At 42.2% G+C, this 17996-nt stretch overlaps 1 long non-coding RNA gene across 1 annotated transcript in view; it reads left to right on the top strand.

Moving 5' to 3' along the window:
• The first annotated feature begins 1135 nt into the window (after positions 1–1135).
• LOC144685745 (uncharacterized) overlaps positions 1136–17996 on the top strand; it is a 65557-nt gene continuing 48696 nt past the window's right edge. The window contains exon 1 of the long non-coding RNA XR_013577773.1: positions 1136–1218. This is a non-coding gene — a long non-coding RNA (uncharacterized LOC144685745). The remainder of the gene's footprint in view (positions 1219–17996) is intronic.

The raw sequence follows: 17996 nt of genomic DNA, 5'->3' as shown, positions 1-17996 counted from the left end.
CAACACTATGCAGCATGAAATCAGTGATCATCCACCTGATTGATATGTTCATACTGTCTTCCAGTCTTATCTTGCCAGATTGTTTAAGGTGTGCCGTCTTCCTCCGCTTCTGCTTCCAGGTAAGATTCTGTCATAAACAGTGCTGTGGGGAGGGTGAGCTGAACTGCCAAACGGGTTCACACTCCTCTCGCCTACCTCATGTAGCAGCATGTGCAGGGAGGTCAGATATTTTACCAGTCTGTCATTTGCCCACAGAGTCCATTTTGTACCTTCACACATTGTTTCACCTAATTTATGTCTGGAACTTTCTTCATCCCTCAACCTCAGTCATGACAAATGCTGGCAAATATTTTATTTAATTTTGAAGCTCTACAGATGGTATTTGTTCTCGTATGCAGCACTTATCTTTAACTGTCTACATTACCTCCCCAAATTAGGGTGCCTTTTGCAGAAGCCCAAAGCTATGTGAGTAGGAATGAGTAGTTATTCAAATGAACCACACAGTCATTACGGTACAGAAGGAAGCCATTTGACCCATTGACTCAATGCTGGCTCTCAGCAGAGCAATCCAGTCAGTTCAGTTCCCCTGCTCTATATCCATTGCCCTGCAAGTTTGTTTCCTTCAGGTGCCCAAACAATTTCCTTTTGGAGCTGGCAGCAGAAACTGAGGGCATTGCACTGTTGGCCAGCTTTGCAGCTGACACAGAAGCAGAGAATTTGCCTTCATATGGGAACACAATTGGCTTTTATAATCTCCAACAACCACTCCCTCCCCAACCCTACCATCCTTTCCACCACAGTTGAGCAGCTTACTGATACTCACTGTCCTGGGTGGGGATGAGATGTGAAGGAGGTCACTTACGTGAGGTATTGGAGGGCTGCCAACATTTATGAAGCTGTATTCGGGCAAAAGTCAGATCCTTCAGAACTAGAGAGCAAATAACTGAGGAAGGAAGGGAGAAAAAATGGGAACATTGAGAAATTGTTGTGTTTATGGATCACCTGAACTCTGAGCTCACATTTCAACTGACAGGACTTGGCTGGGAGGTAGTGAGGAAAGAACTGCATAGGCTTGACTTCTTTTTCATTTCTTTGATATTTACACTGAATATCTCTCTTCAAAACCAGTCAAACCTGTATCAGAGGCAAACAGCAAGAGCTGCCCGCTCAGTCTTCCTGCATTCCCCGTCACGCTGGCAGGGGCTTCCAACATCTGAGGTGAGAAATGGATAAATGCTGCTTTCTTTCTGCCACTTTCAATGTACACACCAGCCTGATCACGATAAACACACAGATCTGTCTGCCAAGAAATGCTTTGCATGGATTGAGGTTTCTGTATAAAAAGGCCAGTTGGTGATGTTTGTACCTCAGTCATTCATTCCCAAACTGAGTCTAGCAACAGAACATAGTCAGGATTGAAACTGAGCCAGCAGATTAACCCATTACCATAGAGTGATATAGCACAGAAGGAAGCCATGTGAAACAGCAACTTACATGTACTTCGTTCAATTTAGTATACTATATTCGCTGCTCACAATGTGGTCTTCTCTACACTGCGTGACCATTTTGCGCAATACCTCAGTTCAGTCTGCAATTGTCTACCTTGCTTCCACTCTGACCTTCCTGTCCTTGGCCTACTGCAGTGCTCCACTAAAGCTCAATGCAAGCTCAAGGAACAGCACCTCATTTTTCAATGGGGCATTTTACAGGCTTCTGGACTCAACAATGAGTTCAACAATTTTATATCATAACCTGCACCCCTGTGTTGTTTTATATTTCTTTGCTAGTTCAATTTTTTTCTCTTTTTTTCTTAATCCCTTTACTTTGCATTCAAATGGTTGCTATTCTGACATTCACACCTCATCTAGATACATCTTTAATTTCTTTACTGCCCCATTACCTTTGTGTCTTTGTCTTTTAATCTGCTCCACCATGAACATTCCCTTTTGTTCTTTTTCCCACCCTTTACCAATTCACTTGTTCAAAATCTTTTATATTTCTAACTTTTCTCAGTTCTGATGGAAGGTTACAGACCTGAAACATTGGATGGAATCCTGTGGCATCAGGGGTCTCACCTGCCGGCTGGAGAGCCAGTGCGAGTCCCACACTGCCTCTCTTCAGGAAGGCTCGCCAAACCACATGCCAATCAGGCAGTGGCAAGGCCACAGGTGGCCCTCCCCCTGGAATCAAGACCCTGGGAGTGGAAGTCTTGCCTAATGAGAGCAGCCGGCCAATCAGAGGCAGGCAGTTCTTATACTCAGCAGCGTCACTGTGGAGGCCGTGGCTGCTGCATGGCAACAGGCTGCCTGCTGCTGGGTTAATAATAGTGGCAGCAGGGTGAGGCCCTTAAGTGGTCACTAATTAGCCAGTTCAGGGCCTCAATTGGCGGCGGGATGGGAAGACCAACCACAGGCCTTCCTGCATAGAACTTAATTTTGGTGGAGGCAGGGAAAGCTGCGGGGTTCCGGTATGCCACCATCCTGCCTAACTAAATGCCCTTCCAGCCTCCAAGCCCATGTCACCAGCAATTCCAGCCATTAGCTCTGTTTTTCTCTCTCCACAGATGCTGCCTGACCTGCTGAGTGGTTCCAGCATTTTCTATTTTTACAATAGGAACAGGCTGTTTGGCACAACATGCCACCTCTTTGATAGAGCTATACAATTAGTCTCACTCACAAGAACACAGGAAATAGGAACAGGAGCCTGCTCCGCCATTCAGTATGATCATGCCTGATCTTGGATTTCAATTCACTTTCTTGCCCACTCCACATATCCCTTGATTCCCTGAGAGACCAAAAATCTGTCTATCTCAGCCTTAAATGTATTCAATGATGGAGCATCCACAACCCTCTGGGCTAGAGAATTCCAAAGATTCACAGCCCTTTGAATGAAGTAGCTTCTCCTCATCTCAATCCTAAATGATCGACCCCTGATCCTGAGACTGTGCCCAATGTTTTAGATTCCCCGACCAGCGGAAACAATCTCTCAGTGTCCACCCTATCAAACCCCTTCAGAATCTTGTATGTTTCAATGACAAACTATCCCTGCCCTACTCTTTCCCACAGCCCTATAATTTTTTTACTTTTCAAGTATTTATCCAATTCCTGAGTATAACAATTCACTACTATAAACATTTTTTCCTCATGCCACCTACAAATTTGGCCCCTCGAGCCTGCTCCACCATTCATTAAGATCATGGCTGATCCATTTGTGTTTTGAATTCCACATTCCCATCTACCCCAATAACCTTTGATTCTCTTGCCTAACAAGAATCTATCTACCTCTGCCTTAAAAATATTCAATGACCTCCGCCTCCACCGCCTTCTGAGGTAGAAAATTCCAAAGTCGCACAACCCTCTGAGAGAAAACATTTCTCCTCATCTCTGTCCTAAAAGGGCAACCCCCACTTTTAAAACAGTGTCCCCTAATTCTGGACTCACCCACAAGAGGAAACATCCTTTCCACGTCCACCTTTTCAATACCGTTCAGGATCTTATATACTTCAATCAAGTCACCCCTCACTTTTCTAAACTCCTGTCTGTCTAACCTTTCCTCATAAGACAACCCACTCATTCCAGTTATCAATCTAGTAAACCTCCTCTGCAATGCCTCCAACGCATATATATCCTTCCTTAAATAAGGAGACCAAAACTACACACAATATCGAGATGTGGTCTCACCAATGTCCTTTATAGCTGAAATAGAACATCCTTACTTCTATGTTCAATTCCTCTCATAATAAAGGATAGCATTCCATTAGCCTTCTTAATTATTTTCTGTACCTGCATGCCAACTATTTGTGACTCATGCACGAGAACACCTAGATCCCTCTGCAGCTCGGAATTCGGCAGCCGTTCTCCATTTAAGTAATACTCTGCTTTTTTATTCTACCTGCCAAAGTGAACAACTTCACATTTTCCTACATTATACTCCATCCATTAGATTTTTTGCCCACTTGCTCAGCCTATCTTTATCTGTCTGCAACCCTTTTACGTCCTCTTCACAACATACTTTCCTACCATCTTTGTATCATCTGCAAATTTAGCTATCATGCCTTCACTCCCCTCATCTAAGTCATTGATATAAATTGTAAAAAGTTGAAGCTCCAGCACAGACCCCTGCGGGACTCCATTCATCACATCCTGCCAATCAGAAAAAGACCCATTTATGCATACTCTCTGTTTTCTGCCAGCCAGCCAATCTTCTATCCACATTATCCCTTACTTTTATTTTCTGCAAATAACCTTTGATATGGCACCTTATCAAATGCCTTCTGGAAATCCAAGTATAGCACTTCTACAGGCTCCCCTTTATCCACAGCACATGTTACTCCTTCAAAGAACTCCAATAAATAGGCTAAACATGATTTCCTTTTCTCAAAACCATGCTGACTCTTCCCGATTTCCTTGAGTTTCTCTAAGTGCCCAGCTATAACCTCCTTAATAATCAATTTTAACAACTTCCCCATGACAGATGTCAAGCTAACTGGCCGATATTTTCCTGTTTTCTGCTTCCCTCCCTTCTTGAATAGAGGGGTTATATTTGCTACTTTCCAGTCTGATGGAACCTTTCCAGAATCTAATGAATTTTGGAAAATTAACACCAATGCATCTACTGCCTCATTAGCCATCTCTTTTAAGACTCTAAGATTAAGTCCATCAGGACTGAGGACTTGTCAGCCCACAGCTTCAGTTTGCTCAGTACCGCTTCCCAAGTGATTATAATTTTACCAAGTTACCCTCTCCCTTCCACCTCCTGACTTACAGGAATGTTTTTTGTATCCTCTATTGTGACGACAGAAGCAAAATATTCGTTCATTTCATCCACCATTTCCTTATTATCTACTATTAGCTCCCCATTCTCACTCTCTTGAGGACCAACATTCACTTTACCAACTATTTTCCTTTCTAAATATCTGTAGAAACTTTTGCTATCTGTTTTTACATTTCTAGCTAGCTTCCCCTCATACTTTAATTTCTTTCTCTTGATTAGCCTTTTAGTCATTCTCTGCCATTCTTTATATTCTGACCAATCATTGATCTGCCACTCATCTTTGTGCAGTTATATGCTTTTTCCTTAAGTTTGACATTTTCCTTAACTTCTTTAGTTATCCACGGATGGTGGTTCCGCTGTTTTAGAATTTTCTTTATAGTAGGAAGATACTTATTCTGAGTACTCTGAAATATCCCCTTAAATGTCTGCCATTGTTTGCATCTCTATTGACCTATCTCCTAGCCTAGTATCCCAGTTCACTTCAGCTAGCTCAACTTTCATGCCCACATCGTTGCCCTTTTTTAAGTTTCAAATATTATTCTTAGACCCACTCTCTGACCTATCAAACTGGATGTAAAATTCAATTATATTGTGGTCGCTGCTACATAGGGGTGCCTTCACGCTAAGATCATTAATTAATCCTGTCACATTACACAGTACCAAGCCTAATATAACCAGCTCTCTGGCTGGTTCCAAAATGTGCTGCTCTAAGAAACTATCTCAGTAGCATTCTATGAACTCCTCATCCAGGCTACTGCTGCCAGTCTGATTTTTCCAGTTTATATGCAGATTAAAATCACCCACGATTATTGCCATCCCTTTATCACAAGCACCCAATATTTCTTCCTGTATACTTTTTCCTAAATCATGGTTACTGTTAGGGGGCCTGTAGACCACTCCCACTAGTGACTTCTTTCTCCTACTATTCCTCATCTCCACCCAAACCGTTTCTATATCCTGATCTCCTGAACCAAGGTCATCTCTACCTATTGCACAAATGCCATCCTTGATCAACAGTGCTAACCCTCCACCTAGCTTTCTAGCTTTCCTGAATGTCATATACCCCTCAATATTCAGGACCCAATCCTTGCCGTCCTGCAGCCATGTCTTCGTAATGGCTATCAGATCATATTTATTTACTTCAATGTGCGCAATCAATTCATTTACTTTGTTTGAATGTTCCATGCATTCAGATACAGAGCCTTTAGATTTTTTTGTTATCTTTGTAACATCTAGTCTTGACTATTGATGTATTCTTAGGCTTTATCTCATTGTCCCTTCCTGCTAATCTCTAACCCTCATTTCTCATATTACTATTATGGTCTCCTGCCTTGAATCTACCCCTTGATTTGCTACATCAGCTCAAGCTTGATCCCTCACCCACCTTGTTTAGTTTAAAGCCCTCTCTACTTCCCTCATTACTCAATTTGCAAGAACACCCGTCTCAGCACAGTTCAGGTATAGACCATCCCAACGGTACAGCCCCATTTTCCCCAGTACTGTTGCCAATGACCCACAAACCAGAACCCACTTCTCTCATACCAGTCTTTGAGCCACGCAGACATCTATATAATCTTAATTGCCCTCTGCCAATTTGCACATGTCTCAGGTAATAATCCAGAGATTATTACCTTTGATGTTCTGGTTCTTAATTTGGTACCTAGCTTCTCATAATGACTATGCAGAACCTCCTTCCTTGTCCTGCCTATGTCATTAGTACCTACATGGACCACAACGACTGGATCCTCCCCGTCCCACTGCAGGTTCCTTTCCAGTCCTGAGCAGAAGTCCTGAACCCTGGCACCAGGCAGGCAACACAGCCTTCTGAACTCTCGCTCTTTGCTGCAGAGAACAGTGTCACTCCTCCTCACTATACTGTCCCCTACTACCACTACATTCCTGTTTGCTCCCCCAGCTTGAACGGCTTCCTGTACCACATTTCCATGGCCAGCCTGCTTATCCACCTTGCAGACCTCACTTTCGTCCACACAGTTTGTGAGCACCTCAAACCTGTTTGATAATTGCAAAGTTTGAAGCTCCTCCACTACTGTCTGCTCGGTCCCATTACCTGTCTCACTTATGGTCACCTTTGGTTCTTTTGCCAATTGCCTTAACTCTGTGTCCTCTGTTACTGACCCTTCTGCTAGTGGAAACAGTTTCTCCTCATTTATGCTACCAAAACTTCTCATGCTTATGAATAACTTTATCAGATCTGCCCTCAACCTTCTCTGTACCAAGGAGAACAATCCCAGTTTCTCTGGTCTTTCCACATAATTGAAATCTTTCATCCCTAGTACTATTCCATCTGTAACCAAGCCTGTTTGACCCTCTTGGTAATAAATGTTATTTTGCTGGCTTCATTATTACGTTGAAAGGAATTGCTAGAGTAGATACCGATAAACTTTTCCCTCTGGTGGGGAAATGAAGAACGAGAAGGCACAATCTTATTATCAGAGCTAGGTCATTTTAGTAAATCAAGAATCACTTTCTTCAACAAAAGATAATATAAATTTGTATTTCTCTGTCACAAAAGGATGTGGAAGTTAGGACAACTGAAGGTTTCAAGACTGAGATTGATAGATTTTTTTTTGGATCAGGGTATCAATGGATATGGAGCTAAGGCAGGTAAATGAAGTTGAAGTACAGTTTAGCCATGATCTAGTTCAAGATGGAGTAGGATCAAGGGGCTGAATGGCCTTTCTCCTGTTTCCATATGCCTATTAAGTTACATTTGCCTTGTACTCAAGCAAAACAACTAATTAAGTCTATTGATGGTTATACGAAAATAAATTCAATGATTTTGAATCACATTTATAGCCAATAAATACATGCACCTAGGCCACACTCATCTCAGGTTCAAATGCAGGTTCAGTCTTCAATTAACTGCTCTCAGCTGGGCTGGTGATAGAGGTGCTTTACTTGGTCTGTGCTGGTTTAGGGAGGACAAAATCAGCCAAGGTTCCCATTTGTGATTGCTACGTGGTGGCTTCCTTTGAAAATGTTGTGTGTCCAGTGAATGAGGCCAGGATTCTGCTCAGTGGTGTTCACTATACCAGGAATAGACTGCTGACACTCAGTGTGAAGAATGGCAGTTATGATGAGGTATGAGAGAGTGACTGGTACCCCAGCAAGGAGTCAAAAGGGAGAGAAGAGGAGAATTATTAATGAGCGAAGAATAAAATATCTCAGTTAAATCAAAACTCCAGGCCCAAGTGTAGGGAAACAAAGCAAAATATCACACATGCTGGAAACCTGAAATCAAAACAGAAAATACCGGAAACACTCAGCAGGTCAGACAGCATCCGTGGAGAAAGAAAGGCAGGGTTAATGTTTCAAGTTGATGACCCTTTGTGAAAAGGTTAAGCAGTTCTGACAAGGAATCATAGAACTAAAATGTTAACCCTGCCTTTCCTCTCTACACCTGACCTGCTGAGTGCAATATTTTCTTTTATTTTATATTTTTAGCATCCAAGATATTCTGCCCTCTTTTGCCCTTAAGCACACTTGGGCCTACAGTTTTCTCCATGGTGGACTTGAAGTGTATTAGGATGGTAGCCAGGGTAAAGGATGGTGTGGTGAATCTCTTCTCTGCCAGTGTGTCAGGGAGAATCCTTTGTCTGCTGGTATGCCCTTGTTCTGACCTGTCAAGCAGTTTGATTAAAGTATTCCTGCCAGGTTCCTGGCTTGATCCTATGGGGAATCTGCTTCAGTAGCAGTGGAATATGGCGGGGAAGGGGTAATTGTTGTGGCTGTTGCCTCAGATTTTATGGCCAGTGGTACTGACTGGGAAAAAAACATGTTGTTTTAAAGGTATTTCAGAAATCCTATGTTGCCCAGTGCAGTTGATTTCCTTCCAATTGATCATTCTGCAGTTGTTCACGCTGCACTCGATCACTCTGCCGTTGAGTTCTCAGCAATTGATTGCACTGCAGTTGATTGCTCTGTAATTGATCGTATTACATTTGATCATTCTGCAATTGATCACTCTGTAATTGATCACTGCAATTGATTTCCCTGCAATGTATTACTCTTCAGTTGATCGCTCTGTAGTTGATATCTCTGCAATTGATTGCTCTGCAGTCGATTGCTCTGCAGTCAATTTCACTACAGTTGATCACTCTGCTGTTGGTTTGCTCTGCAATGGGTATCACAATTGATTTCTCTGTAATTGATTGCAACTAACTATCTTCCAGCTGATCACTCTCCAATTGATCTCTCTGCAGTTGATCACTCTACAGTTGATTGCAAATGATCACTCTCCAGTTGATATCTAAAGTTTTTCTCTCTGTAATTAATCTATTGACAATTGATCACTCTGCATTTCATCAATGTTGATGATCTCTCTGTAGTTGATCACTCTGCCACTGATTTCACTGCAATTAATTATTCTGCAGTTGATCCTGATCACTCTGCGATTGATCACTCTGCAATTGATTTGTATGCAGTTGAATGCTCTGCAATTGGTCTCTATACAGTTTGGTCACCCTCCAATAGATCACTCCCAAATGGATCTCTCTGCAGTTTTAATTATCTCTCCTCTACCCACCTACTTAACACTTTCAACACAATGATGTTCTTGATGCCCAATGGTTGCTAATATGTTAATTCCGGGACATATGTCAAATGTTGGGAAATCACAAAAATGGCAGAGAATAAACCTGGCAGTCCAAGGAACCGCTCCCTGCCACAAATCCTGCTCCAGTCCACTCCAAAATACAGGGAAACAAAGAGGAACATCCAGTCCTTGAAATCTGTTTAATTCCTTCCCACATTTAGACAAGCACTTAGTGACAAATATAATCTGCTACAGATGATAGTGCTGTGACTAACAGAACCATTGTCTTTCCTCATCAGTCTCTTGAATATAATTACAGGGGAGTTTTTGAATTGCAAAGCAACATATGATTTTTACAGTTTAACCATAATGACTAAATTCTATAGTTTACTACTTCAAAGACGTGGCTGGCACAAGGCAGCTGCCTTCATCACACATATAGTGAGGAAATGAGAACCTGCAGGATAATGGTGTGACATATTTGTCAGACGACACGAAAAAGCAAGATGCTGGTCCACTTCACAGCATTCACAGTAATTGAATGTCCACTTAGAACTAATTCGTTGCCCAGCATCTAGCAGAATGAACAGGAATGTAGAAGAGAAGAAAAATAACTAGAGTATTAAATGAGTTTTAATTTTACAGCTATGTAGCTACACAGTTTAGCTGGGAATACTTAACTGTCCTTGTAGAAAACCTAGTACAGAACTGTCAGCATAAAGATTCTCTAGAGGTGCTATAAGGAGCAACATTTGCACAACACACACAGAACATGACTCAATCAGGAACAGAGGTAAGAGAAAGAAACAAACACAAGAGGCAGAGATCTAAGGTAGATTGGGGTGGGGATGGAGGAAGTGGGTGTAGGTGGGGGGTGATAAAAGAGGAAGACCTGGGATTAAGCGCATTTCAGCACTGTGGTTCCACACAAGCAAATTGAGCTTAAATTTATGGAGCTCGAACAATTTTGTTTTCTGAACCTTCATTTATAGAATGGAATCAGAGAATGACTACAGTGCAGAAGGAGGCCATTCAGCCTGTTTGTCTATGCCAGCCCTCTGCAAGAGCAAATCACCTAGTGCTACTGCCCTGCCTTTTCCCCATACCCCTGCAATTTTTTTCTATTCAGATAATGATCCAATTCTCTTTTGAAAGCCACAATCGAATCTGCCTCCAGATTCAGGCAGAGCACTCCAACTCCTAACCTCTTGCTGCGTAAAAAAATATTTTCCTCATACCACCTTTTGCCATTCCCCTTAAATCTGCTTCTCGTTCCTTCTGCCAAAGGGAACAGTTTCTCCCTATCTACTCTGTCCAGATCCCTCATGATTTTGAATGCCTCTTGCAAATCTCCTCTCAACCTTCCCTAAGGAGGACAGCCCCATTAATAACTCGCTCTCAGTACCTCTGAAACCATCTGAACCTCCTCAATCAGACTCCAGTCTGGAGCTCCCTCCTGGATATTGTTATACTCCATATGAACCACCTGCCCTTCAATTAGATTCCAGCCTGAAATGCATTTGCAGCTATCCATTGTACTGTATATAGCTAACTGATGTTCTCAGCATTGTTCTGGGGTGCACATTTCTCCATGCCCCTCAATAAATTCTTGCTTGTGATTGATATCAGAATCGGGCCCATTGATCTACCCAACCCCTTACAAGCCACAGTCACTCCTTGTTCACCTTCATTAGGAATGATCAGTTTGAGAAGGGAGCAGCTACCCTGGTCTGGTATGTACTGACGAGAGGTGGCACCCACTGGAATCACACACCAGCAGGAGTCACTGCCTTCAGGAAAACAAAGTTGAGATAAGAAGCGTTGAGCAGAAAGAACGATATTAGAGAGTTTATGAGGGAGTTGACTTGTGTCTCAGTAAATGACTGAACCCAGTGTCAATTGGTTTCTTCCAAGTTAGGACTCCCTGTGGAGCTGAATAGAAAACACTAGAATATTCAGAGGGGGGAATAAAGCAAAGTGATTTTCAGTGATGAGCCACATTGAGTATTTCATAGCAGACAATGATGAGACAGTATTCACCTCAAATTGACTTCAGTCTAAAGATATCCCAGTACAATCATGGGCCTAGTTTCAGTCACTCACATGCGGGTATCAATTACACCAAGAAATCTCTTGTTAGCTGCTCTGACCTCAGTACGACCCCTGCGCATATTATCTGTACGACAGGAGATAGGCTCTGTGTACTACTGTACTTCATACACACACAAACACACACATGCAAACAAAAAGGAGGAAACAGAACTTTTTTTTATCTGGGGGCCCGTAACAGTGCAAATTCAGCCCTATTCAGAGTTGTGTTCTGTGGCGTGTTTAATAAGCAGCATGACACAATAGGTCAGGAAACTGGATTTTCAGTCAATTCAGGATAGCAGAAGAAAGGGTTGTTCAGAGGATAATGCAGCTTCTGATCTAAATGCACCGTGGGTGGAAAGAAATGTTGGCAGCACACTACGCGAGGGTTACTGCAGTCTTGTTTAACTCCCACTGCGTGAGATCCTACAGGTTTAACCAGCTAAAGCTCAGCATTTGCCTCTGTCACTCAAGTTAAGGCCTTTACCGGATTGGATGAAGTGGATATGTTTATCATTGCTCAACTACTTTTTTTAAAAAAATCCAATTTTCTTTTCTTCTCTTGTCTCTTGCTGAGTTCCATATACATGAGTACTGATTTCTACCCTCCAATTAGCTGTCTTCATGAGTGAGCCTAGATAACCCTATCACGGCCAAGACCAATCGCGCTGTCATCCAACATTTACACAGGCACCTCCAGTAGGATTATTGGTTGGCGATCAGGAGTGAGAACCTCAGCTGTTTTATTGTCCCCCTCCTTAATTCAGGGATTCCGAGGCTAATTATAGCATACCACCTGCTCCCTTTTTTGCCACCATTTTCAGTTACTGGTTGTCAATGAGATGTCATTACTGTCTTGCTGCTGTCATGTTTGTGAAGTCACTGGCTACAACTGAATTCATTCCCCACAGCTGAAATGAAGGCCCCATTTACAGCCTTTGTGGTAGTGAAGCCAACATTGCACCAAAACTGGATGGTCTCTTTCAGTAGTGAACGAGTCTGGGGGTAATGCCCCATTACCACATTTGAACCCCTGTACTGACAATGCATGATTTGATGTGTTGGATGCAACTGATCGGAGCCATCCCAAGAAACCATGTAAATGTGAAGATGGCTGCCCCTTCTGCTGACTTTCATATGTTATTTGACTGTATTGTATCACTGAAGAAGAAATTCTACTCTTCTCCCAAGACAATTCTAACCAACTTGTTTTGCTGTCTAAATTTCTTCTGTCTTCTCATCTCCCAGAGGCACTGATACCTTACTATGCTATGTCTCCTATGGCTCCATGATCCATTATTCATGTGTGAGTCAGCCATCTGGAACTAAGCTTGCTTCTGTCTTCAGCACACTGTCCAGCAGGAGTTACTGGTCAGAGATCAAGGGCTGAATTTTTGGGCCACATTGAGACTAGGAATGGAAGCAGACAGGGCCTGGGAATACTGGCGCTGGCTGGTATACTGGTCTTCTGACACCATTCCCAGCACTGGCCAGTTTTACAGAGGCAGGCTTGGGGCTACCCGTCCCCATGGGGCGGCTGGCTTGTTAAGAGCCTTGTTAATTCCAATTAAAGGAGGCCAAATGGAAAATCCCACCCAGTCTCCAGTTTCCTGAACTGGCGGAGGAGGGGTTGGGGTAGGAAGAGTGCAGTTAAACTGCCTGGAGGCAGGCATCTGGCAGCATGCCTCTATAGGCAAGTGTGTCAGGCAGGCTTAGAGACCCTCCCTGCTCACCTGAATGTGAGAGCAGCCACAGGCCACCCTGTAGAGGGATTCATTCCCACCCTTCCCCTTCCCTTACCTGCGCATGTAAGGTATGTCATTTTGAGGAAAGGACAGGACATGCACAAGTCTTCTGTTATATAAAGTTACTGATCTTTCACTAGAATCGGAAACATATATGTGATGTTCAACCGCTAAACAACACAAGCTCTTTAAAGGAAACTCCAGCTCTTAGAAATAGCTGAGATCATTCAGTCTGCAGTTGTGACTGCTTCTAAATTTCAGGCTGCAACTCAGTGATATGCTTTTATTTTAGAGTGTGTTACAGTTGCAACAAAGTACAGTATGACACTTTGAAGGGCAATATCTAACGGGATGCACAAACCAGATTTAAGACAGGTGGCTAGATTACATGTCAACCTTTAATCCTGGGTTTAGACACACACACGCACATTGCCCAGTAAAGCAGAGCATTGCAGCTTTAAAACCCAGCACTTGTGTCTGATTAAAAAGCCACAGGTGTGTAGGAGATGAGTGAATCCACTCTCTGCCCCAAGCAGTCGCCTTACAGGAGGAAGAAAAATAGCAGCTCCCTCTCTCTGTGGCTAGTGGTTAGCACAATTTAAAAAGCAAATAAACATAATGTAGCCTGTGATAAAAACAAAAAACTACTGCGGATGCTGGACATCCAAAACAAAAACAGAATTACCTGGAAAAACTCAGCAGGTCTGGCAGCATCGGCGGAGAAGAAAAGAGTTGATGTTTCGAGTCCTCATGACCCTTCAACAGAACTGAATAATATTAGGAGAGGGGTGAAATATAAGCTGGTTTAAGGTGGGGGGGGTGGGGGTGGGGGGAGAGAAGTTGGGGGGTTGCGGGGGGGTGCGGGTGGTTGTAGGGACAAGCAAGCAGAGATAGGAGCAGATAATCAAAAGATGTCTCAGACAAAGGAACAAAGAGGTGTTGAAGGTGGTGATATTATCTAAGAGAATGTGCTAATTAAGAATGGATGGCAGGACACTCAAGGTACCTCTAGAGAGACCAAACGTAAACTGGGCGACCGCTTTGCAGAACACCTGCGGTCTATCAGCAAGAAAGACCCAAACCTCCCTGTCGCTTGCCATTTTAACACTCCACCCTGCTCTCTTGCCCACATTTCTGTCCTTGGCTTGCTGCATTGTTCCAGTGAAGCCCAAAGCAAACTGGAGAAACAGCACCTCATCTTCCGACTAGGCACTTTACAGCCTTCCGGACTGAATATTGAATTCAACAACTTTAGATCTTGAACTCCCTCCTCCATCCCCACCCCCTTTCTGTTTCTTCCCTCTCCCTTTTGTTTTTTCCAATAATTTATATAGATATTTCTTTTCCCACCTATTTCCATTATTTTTAAATCTATACCTGTAATGCCATCAGTCTTTCCACCCCACCCCCACTAGAGCTGTACCTTGAGTGTCCTGCCATCCATTCTTAATTAGCACATTCTCTTAGATAATATCACCACCTTCAACACCTTTTTGTTCCTTTGTCTGTGACATCTTTTGATTATCTGCTCCTATCACTACTTGCTTGTCCCTACAACCACCCACTCCCCCTCCAACTTCCCTCCCCCTCCGCCTCCCCCAACCTTAAACCAGCTTATATTTCACCCCTCTCAATATTATTCAGTTCTGTTGAAGGGTCATGAGGACTCGAAACGTCAACTCTTTTCTTCTCCGCCGATGCTGCCAGACCTGCTGAGTTTTTCCAGGTAATTCTGTTTTTGTTTATAATGTAGCCTGTATTGTTTATATTTAGATTTAAATTGAATCAAGACATCATAGTCAATGCAAAACTAAGCCCATGATTAACACAAATTAATCGTCCTAAAGTGATAGTGTAAATGCTAGATACCTCAAAGAAATGGGGGGAGCACTGAAATATACAGCAAGGCTGTCAATATATGTAGAGGGGAATGAATAATGCTTCCAATGTAGATCATTCAACAGAACTGAAAGTGGGAGATACTCCTTTATAACACTGAACCCTTTCCTTCATTCACCCACAGTTCCATTAATGGGGCTTACTTATCTGCACTTCCTGCCCTCACAACCTCTCCATGACTGAAGCATTAACCTGTCCTTTCTCTTTCTGGTGCTAATGGACGTGCTGTTTATTTCCAGCTTTTCCTGTGTTTTTTTTTGCTTTAAAGCAATGAATTAACCTGGCATTACTAAAGAAAACCGGTCACGTACACAGCAACAACTTTTTGTTGGAGGCAGCTAAGGGAAAGTTTTCTGCAGTGTAATCTTCATGCTAATCAAATTCCTTGCTTGTCATTTCAGCAAATGTGATATTAGGCAGTGGTGTAGTGGGAAATTTTGAGGTGCACAAGAAAATGTGTCGGCCAAATCATTTCTAAATCTACTATTATGATGTTTTCCTATGTATTAATCATTTGAGCCCCAAATGTCAGTAAAACTTTATTTTTAAGTGGAAAATATTAGTGCCAATAGGCATTTTATTTTGAACCATTTGGTATTTTGAATCATTAGGTTTTAGCTTAGCTAGAAGTTCATTATGCAACAGTTTAATTATTTAATTCAAGCCTATTAAACATGAATTACAGAAAATTTTACTCACAAGATATGGGACAAAACTGGGTAAATAGTGTTAAATTACAGATCAGCCATAATTTAACTGAATGGCAGAACAAGCTCAAGGGGGTTGAATGGCCTACTCTTGTTCCTATGTTCCTATTTAGATGTTAATGAATGGGGCTTGGCATATGCGTGCAAGCATTCACGCATCGAGCTCTTTCTCCAGTCGGTTCGAACTGGTCTAGATCTCAAAGAACTATTAGTCGGCTAAGTTAATGACTTGCATAGTTCTGCTCTGATTTCCTAAGGCATTTGAAGTTAACTGTTATCAGGTCCAGTAACTTGATCAATCTTCAATGCTTCAAACCAAGCTAACGCCATTTATGAATTTACAATTAAGGCGTCAATATCTAAAGTATTTGCAACTACCACTGTATCATCATCAATAGTGAAAATGAATACAAAATACATATTTAGCATTTCAGTTATATCCTACTCCTCAATCCTAACCACCATGCTAAATCTTTCAAAGGACCTATGTGGCTTTTCTGGCCACTTATAGAACTTATTGAGCTTTACCATGGAAATGCCATCTGATCAGTTGTTTTTTTTTCTCCAGTGCATTTTGGCATTCAATTGTGGCTTTAGTTAACTTTAGCTGTATCTGATACCTTTACATACGATCTGGCCATTGTTTTATATTTCATGAAATATTTATTTTTGAAGCTATTTTCCCTATGTACCTTCATTATGTTATGACCCACCCCCAGGTGAGGTACCCCAAAATTGTTGATCCAGGCGAGACCCCTCAATATGTCACCGTCTGGATGGGACACCCCCAAATTGTTATGCCCCGGATGAGGAGGGATGAACTGGCTCCCTGTCTTTATTCAGCACCCCCTTCTGTTGGTTGCAACAAGATTTAATCTAAGAAGGACCCCTTTCGCGGATTCATTTTTCCCAGACCCAATCATTTTGGTTTTGAAGGAGCCAATTTAAGAGTAAGTTTATTAACTACTAAAGGCAAGAAAGGATAAAACACATGCATAAGCGGTCATACAGGTTAAAAGTAAGAATTTAGCTTCAAGTAAGTGAATAAAAAATACATACATACACATATATATTTATAAAGGCATACAGAGCAGTCCTTGACTTGTGGGGAATAGGTGATTGAGCAGTGCCGCTGTTGCGATTCAAGATTCGAGATTCAAGATTCGAAATTCCAGTAGAATTCGAGATTCGAGATTCAAGATTTGAGATTCCAGTAGAATTGACTTCGGGAGGCGAATAGTCGGTTTCGAGGTTCTAGTAGAGTTGAATTCGGTAGAGAGATTGGGTTGCCTGCAAAATGGCGATTTGGAGGGGTACTGTGTGTGGCTTTACTTCTGAGTAAAACTTGCAGCACTTGCTCTTTCTCAGAACACCCACCAACAGACAGACACCGAGGCAGCTTTTCAGCTCACTTTAAACCCTTCTTTGTATATTCCAAGTGGGAAGCGAATTCAGAAATCTGTGTGGGCATTGCCCACAGGATTTCTTGATAAGGTGAAACTCATCTCCCATAATGTCCCATTGTTTCTACCGGAGGGAGCAATTAGTTTCTGGATGTCTTTAGAAGTACCGCGTCTGGCAACAGGATGGGGTTCCATTACCTCTTAGGGAGTCACCCTGCAGCATTCCAGCCTGTGGCTTGTGTGCATTTTTTAAAAACTCAGGCCTTATTTTTAAAGTCCAATATTTCCGGACATAATTCAGTGTTTTTTCCTTCATTATCATGACAATTAAGGTATTTAGATTTCAACTTAACATATACTCCCCTACTTATGAAAAGGACATAACAATATTTTCTGACAATATATTTAAATAACTTTATTTTTCTTCCATATAACTTATTTCCATCAACCAGCACATCCCAATCTCCCTTTCTGAAACCTTTCTTTATACCTGAAAATTGAGTCTGTTCTTACAGCAGGTACTAAGTTGGCTGCAGCAGTAATTTTCGCAACCAAATGAAATCTGATGTTACAATGACTATTGATATGAATTGTGGGGTTGTTAGGACATGGAATGTTCCCACCAGAAATAGAGGCAGGAATAGAATCCATCATACGTTTCATATCTGAAATAAAAAAATAGAGGAGTATGGGGAATAGGATGATGTGGATTTTTCTTTCTGAGAGCTGTGCAGCTATAATGATGGGTCAAGTGGCTTTCTTCTATGCTGTGAAATTCTATGGTTCCCATGTGGAAATTGGATACCATCTCAGGAGAACTGCT

Source organism: Cetorhinus maximus, chromosome 10, assembly GCF_964194155.1.
Source record: "Cetorhinus maximus chromosome 10, sCetMax3.hap1.1, whole genome shotgun sequence".
NCBI classification, from domain to species: Eukaryota; Metazoa; Chordata; class Chondrichthyes; order Lamniformes; family Cetorhinidae; genus Cetorhinus; species Cetorhinus maximus.
Note: the sequence above shows the minus strand (reverse complement) of the source record. Positions and strands in the feature narration are given on the sequence as shown.